Source organism: Oncorhynchus clarkii, chromosome 1 (assembly GCF_045791955.1).
Source record: "Oncorhynchus clarkii lewisi isolate Uvic-CL-2024 chromosome 1, UVic_Ocla_1.0, whole genome shotgun sequence".
NCBI lineage: Eukaryota > Metazoa > Chordata > Actinopteri > Salmoniformes > Salmonidae > Oncorhynchus > Oncorhynchus clarkii.
Window position 1 is genome coordinate 63760127 of NC_092147.1, and position 12652 is coordinate 63772778.

At 43.7% G+C, this 12652-nt stretch overlaps 1 protein-coding gene across 1 annotated transcript in view; it reads right to left on the minus strand.

Annotated features, from left to right (window-relative positions):
- LOC139410389 (pleckstrin homology domain containing, family H (with MyTH4 domain) member 2) overlaps window positions 1-12652 on the minus strand; it is a 66184-nt gene that overhangs the window by 38240 nt on the left and 15292 nt on the right. The gene's annotated exons all lie outside the window — the stretch shown is intronic.

The following is a 12652-nucleotide window of genomic DNA, read 5'->3' on the forward strand; positions in this document are numbered from 1 at the left end:
TCCCAGGCCCCCGTCCCCGCAGGAGGCCTTTCGGTAGGCTGTCATTCTAATAAGAATTTGTTCTTAACTGACTTGCCTAAATAAAAGGTACAAGTATTATTATTTTTAAATTCACTGCCTCAGCATATGACAACTACTGCACTACTCTAACCCTGGAAACCTCAACCTGCCTCTCTCACACAGAACATTTCTGATCACCAGCCACACGGGCACCTCTACAATTAACACATACAACTACTTTCCCCAATGCTACACATTCCTTTGTCTCATGCCCTTCTGCACACTTCTCACATCTAGGAACCTCCCTCCTACACACTGCTGCCACATGCCCATAAGCTTGACACCTGTAACAATGTAATGTATTCGGCACAAAAGCTCGTACAGGATAACTTATATATCCTAAGAACATCAAAACTCAAAAGAACAGACAATGACTCTTCTGTTTCACCACTCACGCCATCCTGTCTGCTCCACACCAAACAACGAGCAAAACAAACACAGGGAATCTTCCCCTTCAGTTGGTCAACTTCTACATTTACCGCTACCCCAGTAATCACTTCTTTCAATGGCACCATTTTCTTGAGCGCAAAACAATTCACATTTCTTGCCCGCATTCGTTTAACGCAGAGCGCCTTCTTCCTCTGACCAGCAGAAACACAAACAATTATTACAAGACCACTTCTGGTTACCCTCAGCGATTCCACAGCACCCAACTCTGTTTTCACCCACCCTGAAACCACAAATGGATCAGCCAAAAGCCAAGGGTCCACTTTTTCCAAAAACCTCACTCCTACTGTCACTGACTCATCTTTATCCTGACCCTCGGTAAAAGCCTCGGGCTCGAGAACTTCCTCACACCTACCACGTCCGATACTTAAACCTCATTCACTTCCATTTCTCCTCCTGTCTTCACTCACTCAGCTTACACTTTCTACCATTCCTCTTTAACAAACATCTACCTTTTTCCCCCACCATTTTTAACCGACTCAAGCTCACTCTCTCTTCCTCCCTCTCTCTCTTAGACCTCCTCTGCCTCTCTTTTTCCCCGTCCATTCCTCCACTGTACTCCAAGTATACGTCTCCTTATGATAATACTGCACCTCTCCTGTGATAAATCTTGTTCTGGGCTTCTCAAGGGACACCATTAAACCGGCTGTCACAATCTCTGTACAATCAGAACGAACCCTTTGGGATGTAGCTCTCAACAGGGCATCCCACTTATAACGTTAGCTGCTTTGTCTTGAGGTTCTTCTTTTTCCAAAAGCTACTGCGACGCTTTTCCATTTTAAACAAGCGCGCTCTTCCACCCACCATCTCACCCTAGACTCGAACATACGATGGTGACTCCTTTTCTCTGTGGGTTGGTTGGGCTGCCACAACACACCTGGCTCCCAGACAAGACCCTCAAAAGTGGTCTCGAGACCGGACTCCTACAACACTGGTGAACCAACTTTGGTTTGTGACTACTATGACTCCCCCATTGTAGTCAATTCAGTTGCAGTCACTCTATTACAGATTTCTGTAGGATGGAACATGGTTGAACAATTTATTTATGCCTTAAAAAAAAAAAATCTTAGCTTTCATTTGATTGACACCTAATTTGATGTGCCCAGGCCATATAGCGAGTACAGCTGTACTGTACACACACACACACCCACACACACACTTGTGTGTAAGGATACATCACTGTCCATCATTTCCTGAGCAGCTCTAATGGGACTTTGTTACTGGAATTTACACTGTGGTAATCTGTGTTATGGTCCATTACCAAGTCCCTGAAATAAACTCCCAGTCAGACAGCTAGAATGACAACGTCGAAATAACATGAACACACAATGTTTACACACTTGAAACACACACACAAAAAAGGACTCAACAGAAGCCATGTCAATGCACATAACCCCTAACATCTCTCCATCATTCCACCCTTCTACATCCTCACTGGATCCAAACTCCAGTTTGCCTACCATTCCTGGAATTCCGGGCCTGCCTCATTGTGGCCAGCCAACCAGCACCCCACACACACACACACACACACACACAACGCTCCATCAACAGCCTAGCCAGCTCACAAAGCCTCCCTCTGTAGACACCAGGCCTACATATTTACTCCGCAGTAGCTCAACATCATAGCAGCTGAACACTACAGTAAAGCAATGGTAATAACTGATTTCCGTGCAGTGGCTCCATCAGATATAGAGTCCTTCCAAACAGCAAACACTTGACTACTGGTGAGAGGGAGACTTGTGCTGAGGGGATAGAACTGTAGCCCTCACACACATCTCAGTGATTACAGCAGACACAGAGCCCCTTTGAGTCACCTACACAAACACACACGTCATATGCTCACACAAACACACTTGCACACACACGCTCATATATTCGCCCGCGCTCACATGCAGTATATGCCTGCACACGTACACATTCGAGCACACACACACACACACATGCATAGACATACACACATGCATAGACACGCACACACACACACACACACACACACGTCTGTCATGGGGAGGAAACCGGTGGAGAACCAAGCAAATATCTCAAGGTTAGAGACGTAGGCGGAATCCCATCTTGAGATTGGTGGCGGCTGGGCTTGCTCTGAAATCGGAAGCATATGTCTGTGTGAACACTGCAGGGGGTGTGGAGAGGCAGCACAGTCTTACTAAAGAGATACAACTGGCTTTTCTCTCTGAGTGTTTGTGTTAGTGCATGTTTGTTTGTGTGTTTATATGTGTGTTTATATGTGTGTGTGTGTATGTGTGTGCCTACGATAACAGACTTCTCTTTTGCCACTGAGTTTGCGGATGCTATTGCCATCCTACTGTAAGTACAACAGTCTGGCCATCGGTAAGGTAAAACTATGGTGGTCCACTCTACTTACTTCACAGCCTTGAGTGTGATTGACATGCCCTTGTCAGAGAGATGATTGGTCCACGTGACATTTAACCCCAACACCCCCACAGGAGGCCACCACCCACATAAATGTGGAATCAATCTGGGAGTGAAAGGCAGGAAGTGGGGGGAACGCTAAAACCAGAGCACATTTCTCCACCCCAAATGTGGTTCCTGTCTTTTAACATGTGTGTGTGTGTGGGGATCTGGACCATAAAAGTAGGCCACTGAACGTCCAGGTCCCAAATACTTCATCCTCCCTTTCTGTGTCGACTCTACTGCTCAGGGTTCTACTGTAGTGGTGAGTGGACTTTCTCAGTAAAAAGGCGACAGCAGGAGCAGTATTAAAAGGGCCTGTGAGTGAGAGTGAGACTGAGTATAGGAGACAGAGAGCGAGAGAATGAGAGGAAAATAGTCTGGGACAGAGAGAGAGTAAGAGAGAAGCGGAGAGCGAGAGAGACTGAAGGGGGTAGGGAGAGAGGGTGCAAAGCAGCATCCTGAGAAAATAAAACACACATGGTCTCTTTGTCTCCAGTATGAGCTGTGTGGACCACTGTTCCAGCTGGCTAGTTCAGGGGCCAAAACCAACGCCCTACCTAGCCCTCCACTACCTCCCCAAAATACCACAGGCAAGGTGTGGGTGAAAGGAAACCATTACAGAGAGTGAGAGAAGGGAGAGAGTGAGGGAAAGTTGAGTCAAAATAGAGTGAGAAGAAAACATAAGTGTGGGAGGGTGAGAGAGAGAGACAGAGAGAGAAAAACTAGTTGTGACCCACATTCTTCCATCGTTCCAAACATGGAGAAGTGTAGACTGTCTCTCTCTCTGCCTCGGTCACTTCCTGTGCAACACGCTCTCTGTTTACAAACCCAGGAATTTCCTCCCCTGGGCCGCCAAATGATTACAAGAGCGTTTATTTCTACTCCGTCTCTCCGTTCCCTCTTTCTTTACCTTCACTCTCTACTACTTGACCAACGTCCCAGGTTTTCCTACAAATGTGTACCTTCTCTCTATTCCCTTAGTGAGATACTCAGAGCTTTCTGGTAGCGGTGATGACATCAGTGTGGTTGGTGGTCTTTCTTTATCTTGATGCTTCATCTCGTTTCACCTACCCAGCACACCACTCCGGATCTCAAGTCCTCTATTAACGAGAGAAAAGCTCCACTCTACTCGCGTCTCGCTAGCACAACTGTAGAGCACTGTACCACAAAAAGAAACACACCTTCGGCCTGGGTCACATTAATACTGCACTGCTGCCCACTCAGCAAACTAGCTCACCCCCCCCCCCCCCCCCCCCCCACACACACACACAACCTGGTGGCAGGTTGTCTAGCGGTTAGAGCCAGTAACCGAAAGGTCACAGGATAAGAGTCTCCGAGCTGACAAGGTGAAAAAAATCTGTCGACGTGCCCTTGAGCAAGGCACTTAACCCTAATTGTTCCTGTAAGTCGCTCTGGATAAGAGTGTCTGCTAAATATACAAATGCAGATCCACACACACACACACACACACACACACACACACACACACACACACACACACACACACACACACACACACACACACACACACACACACACACACACACACACACACACACACACACACACACACACACACACACACCATTTAGGTGCCTGCAATTCACCAAACAGATGAGAAAGTGGGAGATTAATGAGATTCTTTGAGGTATACGTGCACCCCCACACACTGATGCATGGTTTAAAACAACAGGCGCTGACGCACCGCGAGCCCAGTACAGAGGAACAAAAACACACTGGGATGACTGCATGGGGATTTTCACTTGATGAGCTCATCTCACCACAGTAGGAAATCCAGTAGGACTGAGGTCAAAGGTCACAGGAGGAAAACCAGGCTGACTCCACTCAGGGCCAGACCACAGAGGGAGGGAAGGAGGATAATGAGGTCAGACTCTACTAGTGAGAGTGACCCGTCAGCCCTAACCAGGGCTGATTGAATATTTCCCTGATAATTTACAAATGTTCCATCCCGAGAATAAATCACTCCCCCCCCCCCCCCCCCGGGTAACCCGGTATTTCCCACCAAAACCACAAGTGTCATTCTAAAGCATATAAATATATCTGGGTTTTGATTGAGCTTTTGTCGGCTTGAAAATTCAAGCCTGATGCTACCTGATCCTGATGAGCCATGCATTTAAATAAGTTTTATGAGCCCTATATTAAAGACATTTTATGAGCCCAAGCCCGAAAAAGCCCAAATGATTGTGCCATTATCCAATAGGCCTACATTGCCTATAATATATAGGCTACCACACTTCACACACAAGATACAACAGAAAAACATAGAAGCCCATAGATGTAGCTATGCTCTCTTGGGTAAATAAATGATACAAGCTCCAGTAGGCTAATCTTTTTGAAGGTGGACTGTATTACTGTACTGTATTATATGACTGAAATTACTACCTTGTCCAAACCATCAAGCTGGGAGAGAACATGCAAAGATGGTGCAGGGCATGCAGCCTACAAAGTTACAATTATAAGGCTAGAAAATTTGATTTCATTTGGAAATATAGTAGGGCCTAGTTTACATTTGTATAATTAGAAGGCTGACGCATATCTAGAGCACCTTTCATAATATTTCCTACTGTGCAACATCGCTTTTAACAGTTAAATGAAATAAGTTTCGTGGTCCTCATTTTCATCGTCGTAATGACATGCTTGAATAATTAAGGACTAGAACCAGATGCAGACGGCTTTCACTTCTCTTCACGAAGATTGCATGGTTATGGGTGACGGGTCTAAATTAATAACTGACACAGCCATCACGCATTCGCTCTTCTCCCTATGAGTTCTACTGGCTGCTGAAAACAAGAGCTTGCATCCTTTTTCTAATAGCCTTTTAGTAGGATATAAGAAAGGCACCCAAACTCTTAGTCGTGGGACTAAGAGCTAAGGAGCATTTTTTTTTAAGGCCAGCGGTGCACAGGTGCGTATTGCACAAGAGACAGAGGCTATACACCTATGCATAGCCCATCATTCATTCGATATATGGCTAATACCGCATTGAATGAATTACCTGAAAGGGGTAGGCTAGGACATCTATATGAAAAGGATGATCTATTTTGAATGGAATTGTTGGAATGGAATTGTTGGAGAGAGAGAGAGACTGCGAGAGCGTGCTCCCGTAAATCTACGTAGTTTTGTCCTTGAGCTGTTCTTGTCTATTAATGTTCTGTATTATGTCATGTTTTGTGTGGACCCCCTAATAAAATACCAAATACCGTATGCACTGATTTAAAGCAACTATATTCGAGTGAAATAAATAAAAATGTACTTATAAAAAAAACTAAGATGGCTCCCGATAAGCAGATGGAGGTGTGTAAATTAGACGCGCATTCAGTCATTATATTACGGTATCATAGGCTATGCTGCAGCAAATATAGGCCTACCTGTCACAAGAAAAAAACATGAGATGAAACATGCATTGTGAACTGCGCTCCGCCTGAGATGAGCTGTCTGTCCCGCCCTCAGCGTTGATGATTGATCATGCAAAAAGAAGGCTGTAGAGAAGCCAGATGTAGACATTTTATATAATTTAACAGTTCCATTTCACATCATGCTGTTCATAGAAATAATTTATTGTAATTTACCAGTTTCTCGTTGTTATTGATCCCGGGGAAAAGGGAGTGGTTTTGGGCGGGAAATATTGGTATATCTCGTTAACCCGTTATCCGATATTCAACCCTACCCCTGAACCCTGGCGTATGTTTATGGTGTTTTCATTTTACATTTTTATTTAACCTTTACTTAACTAGGCAAGTCAGTTAAAAAAAAATCGTATTTACAATTTAGAAGTTATGAGGCCTACATTGTTATGAGGCCTACATTACATATACAGTGCCTTGCAAAAGTATTCATCCCCCTTGGCGTTTTTCATATTTTGTTGCATTAACAACCTGTAATTTAAATGGATTGTTATTAGGATTTCATGTAATGGACATACACAAAATAGTCCAAATTGGTGAAATGAAAAAAAAAACCTTCAAAAAAATAATCTAACGGAAAAGTGGTGTTATGAAGCTCCTAAATAAGATCTGGTGCAACCAATTACCTTCAGAAGTCACATAATTAGTTAAGTAAAGTCCACCTGTGTGCAATCTAAGTGTCACATGATCTGTCACATGATCTCAGTATATATACACCTGTTCTGAAAGGCCCCCAGAGTCTGCAACATCACTAAGCAAGGGGTACAATGAAGACCAAGGAGCTCTCCATATAGGTCAGGGACAAAGTTGTGGAGAAGAACAGATCAGGGTTGGATTATAAAAAAGTATCAGAAACTTTGAACATCCCACAGAGCACCATTAAAACCATTATTAAAAAATTTAAAGAATATGGCATCACAACAAACCTGTCAAGAGAGGGTCGCCCACCAAAACTCATGGATCAGGCAAGGAGGGCATTAATCAAAGAGGCAACAAAGAGACCAAAGATAACCCTGAAGGAGCTGCAAAGCTCCACAGCGGAGATTGGAGTTTCTGTCCATAGGACCACTTTAAGCCGTACACTCCACAGAGCTGGGCTTTACGGAAGAGTGGCCAGAAAAAAAGTAATTGCTTCAAGAAAAAAATAAGCAAACGCGTTTGGTGTTCACCAAAAGGCATATGGGAGACTCCCCAAACATATGGAAGAAGGTACTCTGATCAGATGAGACTAAAATTGAGCTTTTGGCAATCAAGGAAAACACTATGTCTGGCATTAACCCAACACCTCTCATCACCCCGAGAACACCATGCCCAAAGGGAAGCATGGTGGTGGCAGCATCATGCTATGGGGATGTTTTTCATCGGCAGGGACTGGGAAACTGGTCAGAATTGAAGGAATGATGGATGGCGCTAAATACAGGGAAAATCTTGAGGGAAATCCGTTTCAGTCTTCCAGAGATTTGAGACTGGGACAGAGGTTCACCTTCCAGCAGGACTATGACCCTAAGCATACTGCTAAAGCAACACTCAAGTGGTTTAAGGGGAAACATTTAAATGTCTTGGAATGGCCTAGTCAAAGCCCAGACCTCAATCCAATTGAGAATCTGCGGTATCACTTAAAATTGCTGTACATCACCAGGACGCATCCAACTTGAAGGAGCTGGAGCAGTTTTGCCTTGAAGAATGGGCAAAAATCCCAGTGGCTAGATGTGCCAAGTTTATAGAGACATAGCCCAAGAAACTTGCAGCTGTAATTGCTGCAAAAGGTGGCTCTACAAAGTATTGACTTTGGGAGGGGGGGGGGGGGGGGGGGGGGGGTGAATAGTTATGAAGGTTAAAATGTTCTTTTTTTTAACCTTTTTATTTCTTGTCTGTTTTCACTAAAAATCTTAAAAATCTTAAAAAATGTCACAAAGCATCTTCAAAGTGGTAGGCATGTTGTGTAAATCAAATGATACAAACCCCCCTTCATTTTAATTCCAGGTTGTAAGGCAACAAAATAGGAAAAATGCTAAGGGGGTGAATACTTACATGGTTAATGATGATATATGGGAAAGATATCATTCTTTCAAATAGTTAAATTGTTCAAAATGCACCCAATCAACTTCAATACACCATAGGCCTAAACAAAAGCACAATCATTTTCCTAAAGATTGTTTGGCTCAACAACTGAGCGGTAACTGTAATTCAATAAAGTCAGTGGCATCCCAGAATGCATTGCGTGATGGAGCCCTGTGGTCAGGCTGCTGTTTACATTAACCTCTAATCAGGCCTCCCTGGAGACCTCAGAACTAGGCCAGCGAACTACAGGGGCCAAGCTGGCCCACCCCACCATGCAGGCCAGACCAGACCATGGCTTGGGCCGTCTCTCTCTTTCGCTCACTCTGTATCTCTCTGGGTCGTTCCACCTCAAAAGCACAAGAAAGAGAATTTTGACACCCACCATCTCAGATTGTTCTGAAATAGTTTCTGTTCTTAGAAACGGATAGTATTAGATAGCATTCCTTCAACATTATTTTGCTGAAATATAATTTGATTTCTGAGAAATTAAGCAAATAGATTGCATCCAAATTGGCCATTTTAATTGACAGGTTATTCAATAAGTACACTGAGTGTCCTAATATTGAGTTGCACCCTCTTTTGCCCTCAGAACAGCCTCAATTTACCAGTCGTGGACTCTACAAGGTGTCAAAAGCATTCCGCAGGGATGCTGGCCCATGTCGACTCCAACGCTTCCCACAGTTGTGTCAAGTTGGCTGGATGTCCTTTGGGTGGTGGACCATTCTTTATACACACAGGAAACTGTTGAGCGTGAAAAACCCACACTCAAACCAGTGGACCTGGCAGCTACTACCATTCCCAGTTCAAAAGGCACTTACAGTGCATTGGAAAGTATTCAGACCCCTTCCCTTTTCCCACATTTTCCTAAGTTACAGCGTTATTCTAAAATTGATTAGATTAAATGTTTTCCTCATCAATCTACCCCATAATGACAAAGCAAAAACAGAGTCCTTATTTACATAAGTATTTAGTCCCTTTGCTATGAGACTCGAAATTGAGCTCAGGTGCATCCTGTTTCCATTCATTTGTCATCCTTGAGATGTTTCTACAACTTGATTGGAGTCCACCTGTGGTAAATTAAATTGATTGGACATGATTTGGAAAAGCACGTATCTGTCTATATAAGGTCCCACAGTTGACAGTGTCAGAGCAAAAACCAAGCCCTGAGGTCGAAGGAATTGTCCTTAGAGATCCGAGACAGGATTGTGTCGAGACACAGATCTGGGGAAGGGTACCAAAACATTTCTGCAGCATTGAAGGTCACCAAGAGCACAGTGTTCTCCATCATTCTTAAATGGAAGAAGTTTGGAACCACCAAGACTCTTCCTAGAGCTGGCCGCCCGGACAAACTGAGGCCTGAATTCCAAGTGTCAGGAGGAAACCTGGCACCATTCCTACGGTGAAGCATGGTGATGACAGCATCATGCTGCAGGGATGTTTTTCAGCGGCAGGGACTGGGAGACCAGTCAGAATCGAGGGAAAGATGAACGGAGCAAAGTACAGAGACCCTTGATGAAAACCCGGCTCCAGAGTGCTCAGGACCTCTGACTGGGGCGAAGGTTAACCTTCCAACAGGACAACGACCCTAAGCACACAGCCAAGACAATGCAGGAGTGGCTTTGGGACAAGTCTCTGAATGTCCTTGAGTGGCCCAGCCAGAGCCCGGACTTAAACTCGATCTAACATATCTGAAGAGGGTTGGACTGAAAACCCACAGGACAGTAGATCTCCAGGAAGAGGGTTGCACTGAAAACTCTCAGGACAGTAGATCTCCAAGAAGAGGGTTGGACTGAAAACCCACAGGACAGTAGATCTCCAGGAAGAGGGTTGCACTGAAAACCCACAGGACAGTAGATCTCCAAGAAGAGGGTTGCACTGAAAACCCACAGGACAGTAGATCTCCAGGCAGAGGGTTGCGCTGAAAACCCACAAGACTTTAGATCTCCAGGAAGAGGGTTGGGCAACCCTGCTCTACACTGATTAAAGTGGATTCAACAAGCAACATCAAATAAGGGATCATAGCTTTCACCTGGACCCAGGTGTTCCTAACATTTTTCTAACAATGAGTTAGACATAAGGAATGGTCAACAACAAAGAAAACACGGACCCCCCCCCCCCACGCATATCCCACCCCAACAATAAGTATATAGTATCAGTTCTCTGTCTGACAAGTAGTATGGAGATGCAGCTCAGAGTATTGTTTCCTTATCCTCTGTAATGTATTCTCAGTGAATTTGGTCATGTTTTTTTCCTGTTGTTCAGAGAAATTACTCATTGAAGTTGATAGGTTTATGTCCTTGTAGGCAGAGCTGCAAAGAAAAAGCCATATCTCAGTCTGGCCAATAAAAATAAAAGATTAAGATGGGCAAAAGAACAGACACTGGACAGAGATACAACTTTTTCTTTGCAACTCTGCCTAGAAGGCCAGCATCCCAGAGTCGCCTCTTCAATGTTGACGTTGAGACTGGTGTTTTGCGGATACTACTTAATGAAGCTGCCAGTTGAGGACATGTGAGGCGTCTGTTTCTCAAACTAGACACTCTAATGTACTTGTCCTCTTGCTCAGTTGTGCCCCCGGGGCCTCCCACTCCCATTTTTATTCTGGTTAGAGCCAGTTTGCGCTGTTCTGTGAAGGGAGTAGTACACAGCATTGTACGAGATCTTCAGTTTCTTGGCAATTTCTGGCATGGAATTGCCTTCATTTCTCAGAACAAGAATAGACTGACGAGTTTCAGAAGAAAGTAATTTGTTTCTGGCAATTTTGAGTCTGTAATCGAACCCACAAATGCTGATGCTCCAGATACTCAACCAGTCTAAAGAAGGACAGTTTTATTGCTTCTTTAATCAGGACAACAGTTTTCAGCTGTGCTAACATAATTGCAAAAGGGTTTTCTAATGATCAATTATCCTTTTAAAATGATCAACTTGGATTAGCTAACACAACATGCCATTGGAACACAGGAGTGATGGTTGCTGATAATGGACTTCTGTACGCCCATGTAGATATTCATTTTTTTTTTTAATCCGCAGTTTCCAGCTACAATAACCATTTACAACATTAACAATGTTCACACTGTATTTTGGATCAATTTTATGTTATTTTAATGGACAAAAAATGTGCTTCTCCTTCAAAAACAAGGACATTTCTAAGTGACCCCAAACTTTTGAACGGTAATGTAATATATAGCTTTAACTCTGCATTTTTGGAAAAGGACAAGTAAGTAATCATTTCACTGTTACCGTCTGTTGTTAATGAAGCATGTGAGAAATACAATTAGATTAGATAAAGGCTAAAAAGTTAGCATTTGAAGGAAACCAATTTGGGTACACTATCCCTTTAATGTTGAGAGGGTGGGGGTTCTTTAAAAAAACAAACACATAATAGCAAGAACATCACCATTTAGTGCTCAGAACCTGGTAATATCAGCATGCAGAATGGGACATAAACCTAACAACCTCAATGACAAATTTCTCTGAACAGGTGGGGGGGAAAAACATCACCAAATCCACTACATTACATAGGAGGAACAAACAATATTCCGAGCCACAGCTCCATACTACTAGTCAGACATAGAGAATTGATACGGTCTAGTTGCTGTTGGTTTGGGAGGTTGCTGTTGGTTTGACGTGGGGGGTTTCCGTGGGTGGCTTTTTACAACTTCTTTGAATTCCTCGTGTCTTACTCATTGTAAGAAAAAGTTTGGTCCAAATCAGATGTTAAAATATTTGACTATCATATGAATCCTATGAATTAAAAATGGCCAATTTGGCTCCAACCAATCTCAGATATTAAATTATATTTCAACAAAATAATGTCGCAGGAATGCTAATCTTATCTGTTTCTAACTATAGAAACAATTTCAGAACATTCTGAGCTGGTGGGTGTCATGGCTTCCTGGAATGACACACACACACACACACACACACACACACACAGCCTTGCCGCCTGCCACATAGCCAAGTCTTCGTCATCCTACCTCATTCTTGCTCTCTCTCCCTCTACCTTTCTCACAGTTCTACATTACTGCACACACACAAGCACGCATAAACCATACCCCACCACTCCATAACCTAGATAGTAGAACACTATTCCACACCATACATGGACTGGTGTTTAAGAAGATCCTGCACTTCAACACAAAGAGAGAGAGATGGAGAGAGTGTGTTTGTGTACGAGAGAGAGAGAGAGAGAGAGAGAGAGAGAGAGAGAGAGAGAGAGAGAGAGAGAG